Below are 14,036 nucleotides of genomic sequence, written 5' to 3' on the forward strand. Positions count from 1 at the left end.
ATATATCCCACTCTGCGGTGCCATGGCGGAGCTCCGTTTCCAGATACCAGTTCATGGGAATTGTATCCAAAGTATGGCAAAATAAGTGTACCCACTTTGGCTGCAGTTTTGTTCCCCACGCTTTAGTCCATTTTGCTAGGTGATTGTGTGGATCATGCCTCCCACTATATTTCTTAGTCAATCTAGTGTTAGAGCACCCAAATCGTAACCTCATCATTCTTCTGTAATCCCGTCATCCATCAAAGCTATCCTTGTGCGTACCCCACCATCATGTGGGCATAGCGCGTAGTGCCAAATCTAATACTTGGAAGCGGTGATCCTCAGGGACTTCACGTTCAAATGCATCCAAAAACTTATCAGTGTCAATTAAACCATCATAATAGGGTAAGTTCCTTACCTCCGATGAAACAACGTAGTAATTTTGTCATCACATTGCATCGCAACGTGGATACTTCATGATTCTACCAATAGTCCAACTCTTCGTTTGAATCAGAGGTGCATGAACTCTCCCAGTCCCATGCAATCCATCCATTACCATCAAATTGATCTAGTCCTAGTCTTGCATTGTTATCTTGTAGATTTGATCCAGTTCATCCTCACTTTCTTTGTAATCATAGACTTGTTCAGTGTAGCATGTCCCTTCTGCAGGGTCCAATGACACTACAACCTGAAGCGATTTCCTTTCAAATGACATTGTCCTCCTCTTCAGATTGATGACCCCATTCATGTCAATGGCCCAGCCAATTCACAAGAGTGCAGGCTATGGATTACTGTCGTCAACAATCTTTGTCACCTCAAAGTCATCCATCACTCTCGCACCTTCTATATCAACTGTGACTCCGTATAATCATCCAATAGGGATGATTTTCTACTGGTTTTCCATTCTGAGCTGGATCGAAGAGCACTGCAGCCTAGGTCTCCCCATTATTTCCCATGTTTTCTTTGGTAGTACGTTCGCATTAGGCCCTAGATCCAAAATGACCTAGTCGATCTCATAATCTCCTGTATGCGCAGTGAGCCTCATCTCGCCCTGTTCGTTCCTTAAGTTTTCCAATTTTTCTGACCACCCGATCTCCATCAAGGACCTTCTCTTTGCTTGTGTATTTGTTTATTAACTCCTTCACGCCTTCCACAACTTTTCTATTGCTCAAAAGTTTTATGCAACTCTACAGAAATGTAGTAAGCACAGAGGGGTCGACCTGTGCAGGCACGCTAGTGTCTTGCACCTTGTCCTAACTTCCTGAGGTGAATGCCTCAGTAAAGCTTATCTTGGCCTCCATAAATGTTTCCTTAGAGCATGCCAGATCAAAACCCAGTTCCTTCTATGGGGCCTTTGCCGACCCATCTGTCCTCTTCAAGTTCTTTACCCTTATCATCGTCAGTCATTATTCCACTTCTCAATACTATATTCAAACTTTGATCTTCCTCGTGGGGCTCATCTCTCATCATCTGCAAGTTCTGTGTGGGCTGCAGAGGCTGCATCATATTTTCTTTCATTTTATTTATGAGCACCTAGCATTCTTCTATAGTGTGGTCAAACTGGATGTAGTATTGACATGATGGGCATGTCTGATTCTGACACTCCCATGCGTAGTGGCCTGGTATTCCGCAGTTGTAACAAATAACCTAACCCCAGCCTCTACCAGGTCCTCCTCCACCTCGGCTTCGTCCTTGTCCCTGATATCCTGCACGCGCTTCTCCCACGCCCTGCTCTGGAGGCCAAGTTTATGCTTGCATCCTGTATATAGGTGTTCTTTCCATCATCAGCTCATAGCTGCGACAGTGGCGCTCATCGTGGCCCACTAATTTGTAGAAGTTACAAAGCAACTGCAGCAGTGTCTGGACGAATTTTTGAAGAAAATGGAAATTATTCGTTGCATTTTTTCCAGCAACCTGACAAATAGCGCACTATAGCGCAGCCCCCACGCTTGGTCCTGCTGGAGCTTTTGGCCTCATGGGAATTGGCCCCCCTCTTATAATATAATTCATGAATATGGGAAAATTGTCTTTATCGTGCCCTTGGCTCTTACACTTCAGACACCAGACTTCCGCGCGCACCTTTGGTTTAGTCTCCTTGTCTTTCTTCAAGCTCTACAATTCCAAGCAGAGGCTTTGTAACTGAGAGTGAATCTGTTGTACCCCCAAGGTCACATCCTGAATGGGTGTTTCATGCAACCTCATCGTGATTTCCAGGGCTTCCTCCTGAGTTCCTATCTTCTGTTGTGATAGAGCAATCCTTAGGTGGGGCAGAAGCGAAGCTATAAACCATTCGCGATGCTGACCATCTGTGAGCTGCATGTTAGCTTCTTGAATTTGACATTTCAGCCTTTGATCTAATTCCCAAGGCATCTCATCAACCCTCATCATGATTTCCTTAAATCCAACTACTGACTGTGAGTCAGACTTAGGCTTACTAAAATCTTTGTTTAAAGCAGCCTTAGTTTCTGCTAGTGATGCTAGAGGATTATCAAAACAGTACTTAATATACCAAGTCAGTGTGCGATCCTGCAGAGTGGTAACCAATTGTGCCTTCTTTATATTATCATCAGTAATCTACTTTGTTTTCCACACAACATTCACAACAAACCAGAACTGCTATGTATCTTCACTCCATATGCCTTTGAAAATCGGAAGCTTCATAATGTTTGACATGTTGAATGGTGGTGGTGGTGGTAGAGGTGTGGACAAAGGTGTATGCGATGGAGGTAGAGGTGAAGGTGGAGTGGATGGATGATATGTCCGCAGAAAACCCTGTGTCATCAGTTGGACAACACTCTGTGGTGAGGCCTGTACCGTTCCCTAGTCGTCTCCCAAAGGAGGTCCGATCAATGGGCTATATTGAGGACCTGATCTCTCATGATCTCTAAAGATCTTTCCACTTCGCGTAGCTCCGAACATCAAGGCGGAGACATAACCCATTTTTCACATAACAACATTTTAATCTAGGTATTCAAAGATATTAAATACTTACCTCACGGCCCCTAGAAAAATTGTTGCTTCACTTCATTGTAGCTGACTAAGGTATCGACTACAAATTCTGTAACAAATCCTCCCAGAATCCGATCAAGCCAATGATCAACAACCCACGCGATCTGATTTTTAGAGGCTTCTAATCTTCGCAATAATTTAGGAGTCCACTCTATAGGACTATCAAGCTTCCATCTTACTTGGTTGGTTGTCAATTTAGCTAACCACTTGTACATTTCAATGGGAAAAGTGCAAAAGAAGATTTTGTGTATCTCTGTATATAGATACATGTTCAACAACTCTTCTTTTAAGAAGCGCAGATTCCCATTTTCTTACACCACAAACTCGTGAATATTCCAATCCATCCACTTTTCAATTTCTTTCTTGGTCGGATTCTAGTGATGTGGCATCACAGATCTCTTTCACATAGTTCCTGGTCCCGGTAGCAGAACCATTTTTTGGCTTAGGGGGTCCTGACCTAGGTTCAGAGTTAGTTGCGACAACCAACAAATCCCTACACTACTGGCCCTTTCGGCAACAACCTATGTAACGCACGCTGCAGTCTCACTTGAAGAAGAATGGGGGGATGCAAGAACCAAGTTTTTGCATCCAGAGACAAGTGTGATGTCTTTTAGCACCTCATATCTGCCTTCACGCAGATCGATAAGCTCTTAGTGCTCGGTACTACAATTCTATTAAAACAGTCTTCAGACCTTCATGAAGGTCTGCGATCAGCCTTTGCGGACCCTTAACAGTCAATTTATCCACTTACGTGTATCAGATAACAACCCTAAATTAGTGTTTGCGCAGATCTACTTAAATTATTTAGTAAACATAACAAAATTCATCAGAGTCTTCGTGAAAGTGCTTAAAATGTATTGCGTACATCTATTAAGACTTCTTTAAGAGAATCGCACATCATTAGATCAGTATTCCATAAACACATTATTCATTGAAAACAAATAATTTAACTGCATTAACAGAAATAAACAGATATGCACAATAATTCTTCGGTAAGTTTCTTTATTGATATTCAATTCAGGTTTACAAACTCAAAACTACCCTGCACACTGAACTGCAGGGTTCCGCGCACTCAGCTGCAGACTCTACCTAGGCATTTGTGCACTCAGCTGCAGAGCCTTTCTTTCTTATCTGACCCACTTCTCTGCGCTAACAATTCTCTTCTATTGACCCATTACATACCAGATATGCCTTAGACTCTCTAAGACACAACTATTTATAGCTTTTTTCATACAATCCCATGGCCCACGGACCATGGGTGGATCTCAAAACCGACTCAAACTTTACATAAACAAGGGGCTAAAATCCCTTTGAATCCTAATCATCTAAACACTTAGCATCCACAAATCATGGAGACTTTACATTAGTTAAAAAAATATATCAACACTTGGGTTATCTCAACCCCAATACTGACCCAGGGGACCCCATCCCAACACTTCTCCTTGAATGCACTCTACCTTCTTATAACTCTCTTGTTTTCGTCTCATGAGTGTAACATATCTCTCCTATATTGTCATATTTTTCCTTTGAGAGAAAATAAAGTTTCAATCCTAGCAACTACTCTTTGTGATTGTAACTACCACGTATATGAATTATGAGACATATGGCTAAGATTAAATTCTAATCCAAGTCACTAATGTTCTAGAACTTATATAACATATCATTTAGATTCCTAAGACTAGTTGACTTCAAAACATTAAACTTTAATTTTTTCTTTTATTTTTCAAATAATATTACAAGATAAAATTATTGGTCACCTTTTGAAGGTGGCTAACAAAGAAACATTTCAAAATACATACTACACATTCACATTGAAGCCTATGTAAGAAGTTCCTACTTGAGCTACACTTCTCAACATTTCTTATTTTCATCATTTTTCTATAATAATCATTGCTTCTCTCTTCTTTTCAATTCCAACTACTCCTTTTTCTTTTTCTTTTTTGCTTAGGAAAATGTTTGATGTATTCATTTGACGGTAGTAACGATGATCTTTTTCTTAATTAAAAAAAAAGTAGCGATCATGTCCCTTCTTTCTCTTTAACTATATCCACTGGAAGCCTTAGAAATTGCTCGAGTGTTGGTCCAAAAATTGGATAAATATGAGTATGCTCTATGGCATGTGATTCTTCTTCATCAACTTCTTGATTTAGTTCTTTATTTCCTACATTGTGTTCCTCTACATCTCCAACATCCAAATAATAATATACAACTTCAATTTTGTTCAAATCCGCTGACAACAAAGCAATGTTAAGGCAGTTTTCATTCATGACAACGATGTTTCTATTCATAGGCATCATGGATTGTGTTAACCAGTCATGCTATGGTACTTGGATTAACAATGTCAATTGTTGGTTGAAGTTTCCCATTGCTTGACAACCTTCAATCATTTTCAATTCAATAGTATCATTTTGAGTTTATTCTATAGAAGATATATGTGGTTTGTGTGATGCAATGGGATCCATATTTACTTGATTTTCATCATCATTTAATTGGATGGCACTAAGATATTCATCATCATCACCTAATGGCTAGCACTATCCTTGAGAAAGGATTAACATATTTGTTGCAAAACATTTGCATCTTCCTTGCCATGTATATCAAAAGATTTGCTTCCATATCACTGAGAAGAGCATCATAATTTAGTAACCAAATTATAATATACCTAAATCCAACCTTGATATTTGAGGGTGTATGGACTCATTTAAAAATTATCCTAGAAAATTATACTAATTCAAACCTTTTTACCTCTTTCTCTTTGCCATCCATGATCTCAAAATTGAAGTAACTCTTAAAAGACCCAAAAACAAGGGTTGCAACCTATCAGTAGTATGTGCATCCAAAATCAACAAGTCTATGTCTATCTTGTTTTCCTCCACCATGGTTTGTAAAGCTATGAGGCGACCATGGGGAACAAAAATTAACAAGTATATGTTTTCAAGTGAGACATCACCAAGTTGAAATGCAATAAAATGATAAAGCCAATTCATAAATAATTCTTTAGTCATCCATGCATTGGGATGTGTAACATTGCATGTTCTTAGCCTACAATTTTCTATATAGTTCTTCACCTGAAACTTTCCCTTAAACACATAAAACCATGGATTGACATATTGGTTACATTTACAAAACACCATATATATCCACTCCTTGAACGTAGATATAATATTTTGCACATTTTGAATCCCTCTCTTGGACATTACTCACATGCCATTATTCCTTCCAGATTTTAGACAAATCTAATCATAATTTCATACTATAGAGTATAGGGGATGTTTCTCATATGCATCTGATAGAGTGTCATATAACTTGGTCACAACTATAGGGTGAAAATTCAAAATTTTATCTCCATTTAGGACCTTTTTTATTTGTGAAACAAGCTCTGATGTTTTTTCTTGAAACCTTCCCATCATAATTTCCCAATAAATTGATATCTGAATGGATTTGGCCTCCACTGGCGGATTTGAGAAACAATGGCCTTTATTTATATCAATTCCATCCCATGGCTTATCTCAACTATCTCCTCACACCAAAAAACCACTTCCTCCTCCTCTTGTTCAATTAACATTATAAAAGGCTCTTTCCTCTTTGTATGAGTGGGACCGTTTAGCCAATGATGCAATTATGTTGGTGCAATTCTATATCTTTTCACAGTTTCTCTTATTAGATATGCATTAATTTGACATCATCAAAATTCTTTCATCATATCCTCTTTTTCCTGACCTATGATAGCATTAATCTTCTTGGTTGAACTTGCACCTTGAACTGTAATTGGTGTACCAAGACTTTTCATCTCCACCTCATTATGATATTCAACATTTGTAATTAAATTCTCTTCAACAACTCTATGTTTTATCACCTCATCTAATGCAATTTGTTGTAAATGAGCACCTATGGTCACTGATGTCCTTGCCCTCATTATACTAGCATCATAATTCCCCCTTTCCATGATTTCTAAAACTAATATAAGAGGTCAACATAAACATACAAACAATAGAAACTCAACCATACAGACACAAAAGAAACATATTGATAATAGATACTATGTAACAAAAGAAGATGCAATTTAAAACATACAAATAATAGAGAAATTGTCAATACCTAAACTAAAATACTCTGTGGAGTGTTTACAATGATCTCTTGAATAGATTTGAATTGTGAAATGAAAAAACAATGCATCTATTAATAATAGACATTAATTTATAGTGTTCCACTTTGAGTTTTGACTGGTGAAGGAACATTTGTATGGACTACATAATTAAACTTTTAAATGAGATTTTAGGATTGAATTGCTTATGATCCAATGGTTAGGAAATTTCCCTAACTGCTTCTTGTGATTATGAATTGTTTAATGGTCTTGGAGGCTTGATTTGATGAATTTAATCAGTAAAGTGTCATTAATCATTGAGTTATAGAGCGCATTGTTAGAGATGGGTTGTTGATCACACTTGTGGGTGAGGTTGATCATAAATTGATGAATTGATGTGCAAGTGAAGACCAACATATTACTAGGCTTGCTATTTGGCTTATTGTTCTCCTTATGTCATTCAATATATTTGATATTATTGTGAATCTCTACTTCTTGACTCATCAAACTAGGATAATTTAAGGTTTGATTGTGTCTTCATATCAAAATAGCATAGGGTGAGGCAATACATGATGTTTGTATGGCAGAGTTGTAAGGCATGCACTTTGATGTTGAAAAAATCAATTTTTGGATAGTTGTGGACCCAATCAATTTATGGAAATTTTTTAAATTTATTTTCGACATTTCATTTAAGTTAATTAATTGAGTATAATATTTTACTAATGGAAATAGTTATCACCTATTGGAAGTTTGATATGACTTCTTCTATGAGCAATGCTAATCCCTACACCACTACTAGTGTCTCTCCCCTAGTGTTCAATGTAGTTGTGATATCAGTGGCACAATGGCACTGATTATCCACCTTATTGAAATTCTTCCCTTGGAGACAAGGCTGGTTAGAAGTGCAAAAAAATATGGTTCCAACTTACTCTACATGTCATTGCAACATCAGAAATCCGCTCTATTGAAATTATTTTGTGATAAACAAGGTTGGTTGGAACTATGAACATTTATTGTTCCAATTTACCATACCTCACCTGAAGATTTTAAGTGGAAAATTTATATGAAAGATATTTGTTGTCATTTTTATTATTTTTTTATTCATTGGGAGTGATCAATTCATAAAATGAAGGTACCATTTTTTTCTAACAAAGATGACTAGTACAACAAGGAGAATTATGCTTGACCTTACCTAATTATAAAGGTAATAATTTTTACCTTAATGAATGTAAGCTTGAAAAGGATGTCAATTTTACCACTTGAAGATTTTAAGCAAAAACTTTATATGGAAGATATTTGTTGTCTTTTTTTATTGTTACATTATTCATTGGCCATGATCAATTCATTACCATTTTTCATAGAGATGACTAGTACAAAACTTTATCTCGAAGATATAGTTGTCATTTTTTATTGTTATATTATTCATGGGCATTAATCACCATTTTTTCTAACCAAGATGACTAGTGCAACAAGGAGGACATGTTTGACCTTAACAAGGAGGATATGTTTGATTTTATTTAGGGTTAAATGTAATATTTTTTTTATTAAGTTAATAGGTTTATTTACAGCCTAGTATGATGTGTAATCATGTCTGATTTTGCTCACATTAGCCCAAATATTTTTTTTAATTTCAAAAAAAAAATACAAAATACAAAATATTTAAATAATGCCTATTCATAAAAAAATTACACGTGAAGAGATTAGATCTTTTTCTACTCATATTAAATCTATATTTAAAATAGATGCCAACCTGCCTAGAACACTCACTCTATGGCAACTTGCATCGAACATTAATTGACCTTATTCAACGCCTGCCTTATAAGGCCACATCGTTAGAGAGATAATATTCTAATAAAATAATATGCGTTAACCTTATTCGAACGCTTGCCTTTTAGGCCACGTTTTTGCGATAGATAATACTAATAGGAATATAGTATGATGAGATCTATAATTCATTCCTACAGTTGCATATAGTTGTTCTGCACCATCCACTGGAAACACCAATGAGTGTCATTATTTTTCAATGGCCAGTAACCCCATCCAAATGTAGCACTTCCATACACTTGCAGCTGCACCTCAGCAAAACCACAGTAATCCGACAGTGATGCACCTTGACATTCGAATTCATCTGTCCACTCTCCTGTTTTTCATAGATATTAAAAATAATAAAGTATGCAATCAATTTGATTTATCAGAAATTAGCTGGAAAAGTTAAACCGCCCCATCAACCAAACTTTGAATTGTGTTGTGATTTGTACAGAAACAGTCCGCTCATGCTTAATTGAAGATAAAAATCACATATGTTTAATTGGCGCCTAAACGTTTGAATGTGCGAATTCGAGATCTTACCAACATAGATGAGACGACCATTGGCACTTGTGAGGCTTTGCAACATTTGAGCTCTGTTGTTATTGAAAAAATCAATATTTTGTTGAACCGACATCCCTTGGAAGGCGGAATCATCAAAGAGATTGTAGTAATGCACGCCAATTACAATGAGTGTTAAGCCATTGGTGATACCAAACAACTCTGTAGGATCAGCAGGACCAATTCTGTTCCACATTATCACATAGGCAGAGGACGAATACTTTCGAATGGCGTCATAACCTCTTTTATAATATGTTTACGATGTGTCCGGGTGTATATGGGGTGCTATGGGTTCATTCAGCAACTCAATCCCTAGGAGAGCTAAGTATGAAGCATACCTAATTTAAAAAAGAGATTTATTATTAGGTCAAAGAGTTAAGAGATCAATTGAGAGGGTGATTAATACCCTAGAAAATGGGAGAAATCATCCATAGAAGGCCTATAATGGAACCAACTACTTCTAAAGAAAAAGGGGAAATGAAGGTACCAACTTTAGCTTGAGTGCTTAACAATTCGGAGAATTATTTCTCCATTTATATAACATTAAGATGGTAAGTTTGCTCTCTTGGCAGATCCAGATCAAAATCAACTAACTTGTGTACCTGTTAGCGAGAAAGTCTTACTGATATACTTCAATCTATGTTGTCTTGTGAAAAAGGCAACTCAATATATCCGTCTCTCGTGCCGCTGTGTTCATATCCGTTTTGGTAACTCGGAGCAGCATGAAGATCCACAATGACCCCTATCCCATGATTGCTGCATCAGTAATTATTGAATGTTCTAGTTAGAAACTAGTCTTTCTTTGTATTTCTCTGTCAATCAATCAACTAATTAGTTAGAGACTAGGTTTTTTTTCTACTTCTCTTTTCAATCAATCAACTAATTAGATAGTTGTCGTACTTAGCCCATGTGAATGCGTTATCCAGAGTTTGCAGAGATCCTCTTACAAACAGAGGAAGAGGATTGGGGTCACTCACAATCCACCATCCAACTGGAACTCTCACAGCATTTATACCCGTACTCAACATGAATTCAAAGTCACTCTCTGTAATGAAGTTGTTCTAGTGATCCTCGTTAACCATTGAGTCAAATCAATATGATTATTATTAGGTTACTGAACCTTAAGGGTTAGCTCCGACTTGGGTTTGTTAGTGTCGGTATCTTCATCCCTCCATCAGTGATAAAATTCTCTTTTTGCATGCCTTTTAGGTGTTCCATCCAATCAGTTGCATTCCATTAGGTCATGGATCAACTAATGGTAGTGGCTCATTATCAAATTTCCCTCATGGTCTTTACTTGCTGGCCTATTTTCACAAGTTCAGGTCATTTACAAGCATCTTTTGTCATTACATTTGCAAAAGCCATTTTTAGGGTTTTAGGTCTCATTAGGTCTAGGGTTTGCCACCATAGTCATGTAAAAGCTCAATAACGGTCAGCAAGCACATGAGGAGGTCTAATAAGGTCTCAAGATCAAAATTCCAAATGATGATATACTTAATAAGTGATTTTTTCCTCAAAACCTTGTTTTGAAGTAAAACAGAGTTTTTATTTTCTTTGTATAAAAATTTTATGTAATTTTAATTTTCCTATATGTAATAAGTATAGAGCTGCTGCCCTTGGTCACCTTGCCAACTCCAGCCACTGCAAGCAAAAGCACAAGCATCAATGCATCAGTTTTTCAAATGATGAAGAAAAGTCAATTTCAAAGGAAAAATAGAGTTCAAAACCAAAAGTGACTTTAACATTAGAAAAGTGGGTTTGAGATGAGTGAAAAATTAATGTCATTCATATTTAAAATGAAAAAGGTCCTCTTGGTCATTTCATTGTGCAAATTTACTCTTGGAGAACAAAAATCACAATTTGGGAGTCAAAGAGGCAAAAAACCTTGTTTTCAAGGAAACTTGACCTGCTGCTGCGCATCAGAGGCAGTGCGCTGTGCATGAGGCAGGCGCTGCGCATCAGAAGCAGAACTGCTGTGTAAATTTGAATTGGCGCTGCGCATTGGGCCCAATGCACTGACCATCAATCCAGTTTGCTCTAAATCATCCCAAATCGTGCCATAACTCTCAAATTTGCTCAAATTTGCTCCATTTTCCCTCTACAATTAAGTAATCATCCTCCTAAGGTTGAATTTGAAGTCACATTGGTGTTTTTCATAAGTCTTGCATGTGAAACCCTAGTTTCTCTTCATTGTTTGCCATCCAATTGTGCAATTTTCATCCCATGTTCACAAAAACTTCATCAAACCCATTTTCACTCTTTATTTACCCTAATACACTTCATTCATCCCATTTTCCCATACCCCACTCCCCTAAAGCAATTATTTCCCTCACCAAACCCTAAATCCCTCACTAAACCCTAATTTCCCAAAACCATTCCCTTCACTCCCCAACTTCATTTCCTAAGAGTAAAATCTCTTCATACTCATCACCATTGTCCTCTTTCATCACCATTTTTCATCATACCTTCATCTCATCATTTTCCTAAGACAAGCACTATGGCAAGAAACAGTGACTCAAGCTATGAGGAAGAAACACAAAGTGACAGTTCAGGAGACAGAAATGTACAGCCTAGGAGACCTCACAAGGGTGGGAAGATCATCAAAGAGGAGCCTATTAGCATTGCTGAACTTCTTGCTTGCCCTCTTGCCACCACTTGTTTTAGATACCAATCTTGCTTTGAGTTTTGTGAGCTAGTTGAGAGGGTTAAGTATCATCATGAATTGGCTAGACAATTTGTCATTAACATGGAGGACAACATGGTACAACTTGCTAGAATCAACTTCACTCTTTCACCCACCATTATTGTAGAAGCAACTAGGATGCCAGATGTGGGGGAAAGATGGAACAAGAGACAAAATATCAGCGAACAGAATTATGAACCCTACATCAAAGCCAAATATCATAGTCAATTGGGCAGGGTGTTTCCTTTCAAGTTTTTGGAGGACTGGTATGTGCCACTAATGAAACTCATCATTAAATACTTCACATGTGAAGGAAGGTTCTCAAGACTCTATGCTTATCATATCAAGTTGCTTATGCATTTTACTAGGGTTAGAATGATGAGCATACCATACTTCATTTGCAAAAACATAGAGAGGATGACTGTAATTGCAAAGAGGAAACCATACCCATAGCAGCTCAATAGCATTTATCACTTTGCTGTCATCAAAATTGTTGTTATGCATCAGCTGACTCAGTTGGGAGTGCCATGGGAAACCTTCATTGCCCATGAGATTTTCAAGGGGCCTCAAATGTTTACAGAACCTCAAGAGGAAGCTGGACCTTCCGGGCAACAAAGAGAGCATGAAAGCAAAACTGAAGAGGCTCACATTCTTGTGTTTATCACTTATGAAAAGGGGACAAGGAGGCTATTTGCAGCTGTCAAACGAGTATTATCTCCACCAGGGGTGGAAGGGGTCTCATTCTCTTCACCGGACAACAGGAAAATGTTATCTTCACCTGGGATGAAAGGGGTTTTGCCTTCTTCTTTAGCAGAACAGGTATATGACAGAGGAAAGAAACCATTGCATGATGAAGGGCCTTCTGAAGCCCAAGATAGGGATTTCATTTTTATTGAGGAAGAGGACACTGATTTGGGCTCCCAAAGCTCAAAGCTCAAGGATGAGATCATCAAGGAGAAAGAAGCTAAGATCCAAAGCCTATCACTTGACCTTGAGAGGGCTAAATGGGTCATTAATTACCTTGAGCAACAAAACAAGAAATTGGAGGATAAACAATTAATCATGGAGCTGCAAACCATCAGGGAAAACCGACAAATGGAAAAAAGAAGGAAATTCAAGCTGACTTCACTAGAGCAAGAAATAGAGGTTGACCGAGAATCATGGTTGGAAAGAGTAAATATCCACCTTGAGAAGCTTCTTGACAAGGCTAATAAGGAGAAGAACATGTTGTGACACATGGCTTATCATTATTTGGCCCGGAACAAAATTTGCAAGACAAGAATAAGAAGCCTAAAAACCAAGCTAGGGAGAGCCTTAAAGGCCAAAAAGGAGCAAGACAAACTTAGAATCCTGGCTGAAACTTCCTTGGCTAGCATGGGTGGTTTGTTGCCTATGTCTTGTACTTTCTTAGTCATTTGTCAAGGTTGGACTCTTGTGGACGCATTTAGCACTATTGTACATCACTTCTACAGTTTGGCAAGGAAATAAACCAGGGTTTTGCAGCATTTTGTGGGATTCTTGTGGTAATGTGAATTAGCATTGTGTTCTTCTCTGTAATTTCATTTGATTTATGTTTATGTGTGCCATCATCTCTCTCTTTCTGCATAACTAAATGAATCAAGTTTGAAAGGTGGAATTCATTGGTATTTCAGTGCTCTACCTTAGGGTTTATTTAGTTCTATATGTTTTCTACTGTTTGAAGAGGACTCATGACACTTGCATGCCCTCTCTAGCTCCTCACCAGTCTTTAGACTCACCATTACACTCATTTCAAAGTGCTAAGACACTTGCCTACCTCGCCCCACATAAACCTCTGCAAATCTGTGTTCATTTCCTGGACCCAAAGCTGCCTTCCCCATCTGATCTAGCAACCCAACCATTAAATTCAATCAAATTCCTCTGAGAAAACATACC

At 37.7% G+C, this 14,036-nt stretch overlaps 1 pseudogene; it reads right to left on the bottom strand.

Annotated features, from left to right (window-relative positions):
• Window positions 1-9,030: 9,030 nt before the first annotated feature.
• LOC149179692 (putative glucan 1,3-beta-glucosidase A) overlaps window positions 9,031-14,036 on the bottom strand; it is a 60,674-nt pseudogene continuing 55,668 nt past the window's right edge.

Source organism: Pinus tabuliformis, chromosome 3_2, assembly GCF_031772625.1.
Source record: "Pinus tabuliformis cultivar Carrire ecotype Pingquan chromosome 3_2, CPIR1, whole genome shotgun sequence".
Taxonomy (NCBI): Eukaryota; Viridiplantae; Streptophyta; class Pinopsida; order Pinales; family Pinaceae; genus Pinus; species Pinus tabuliformis.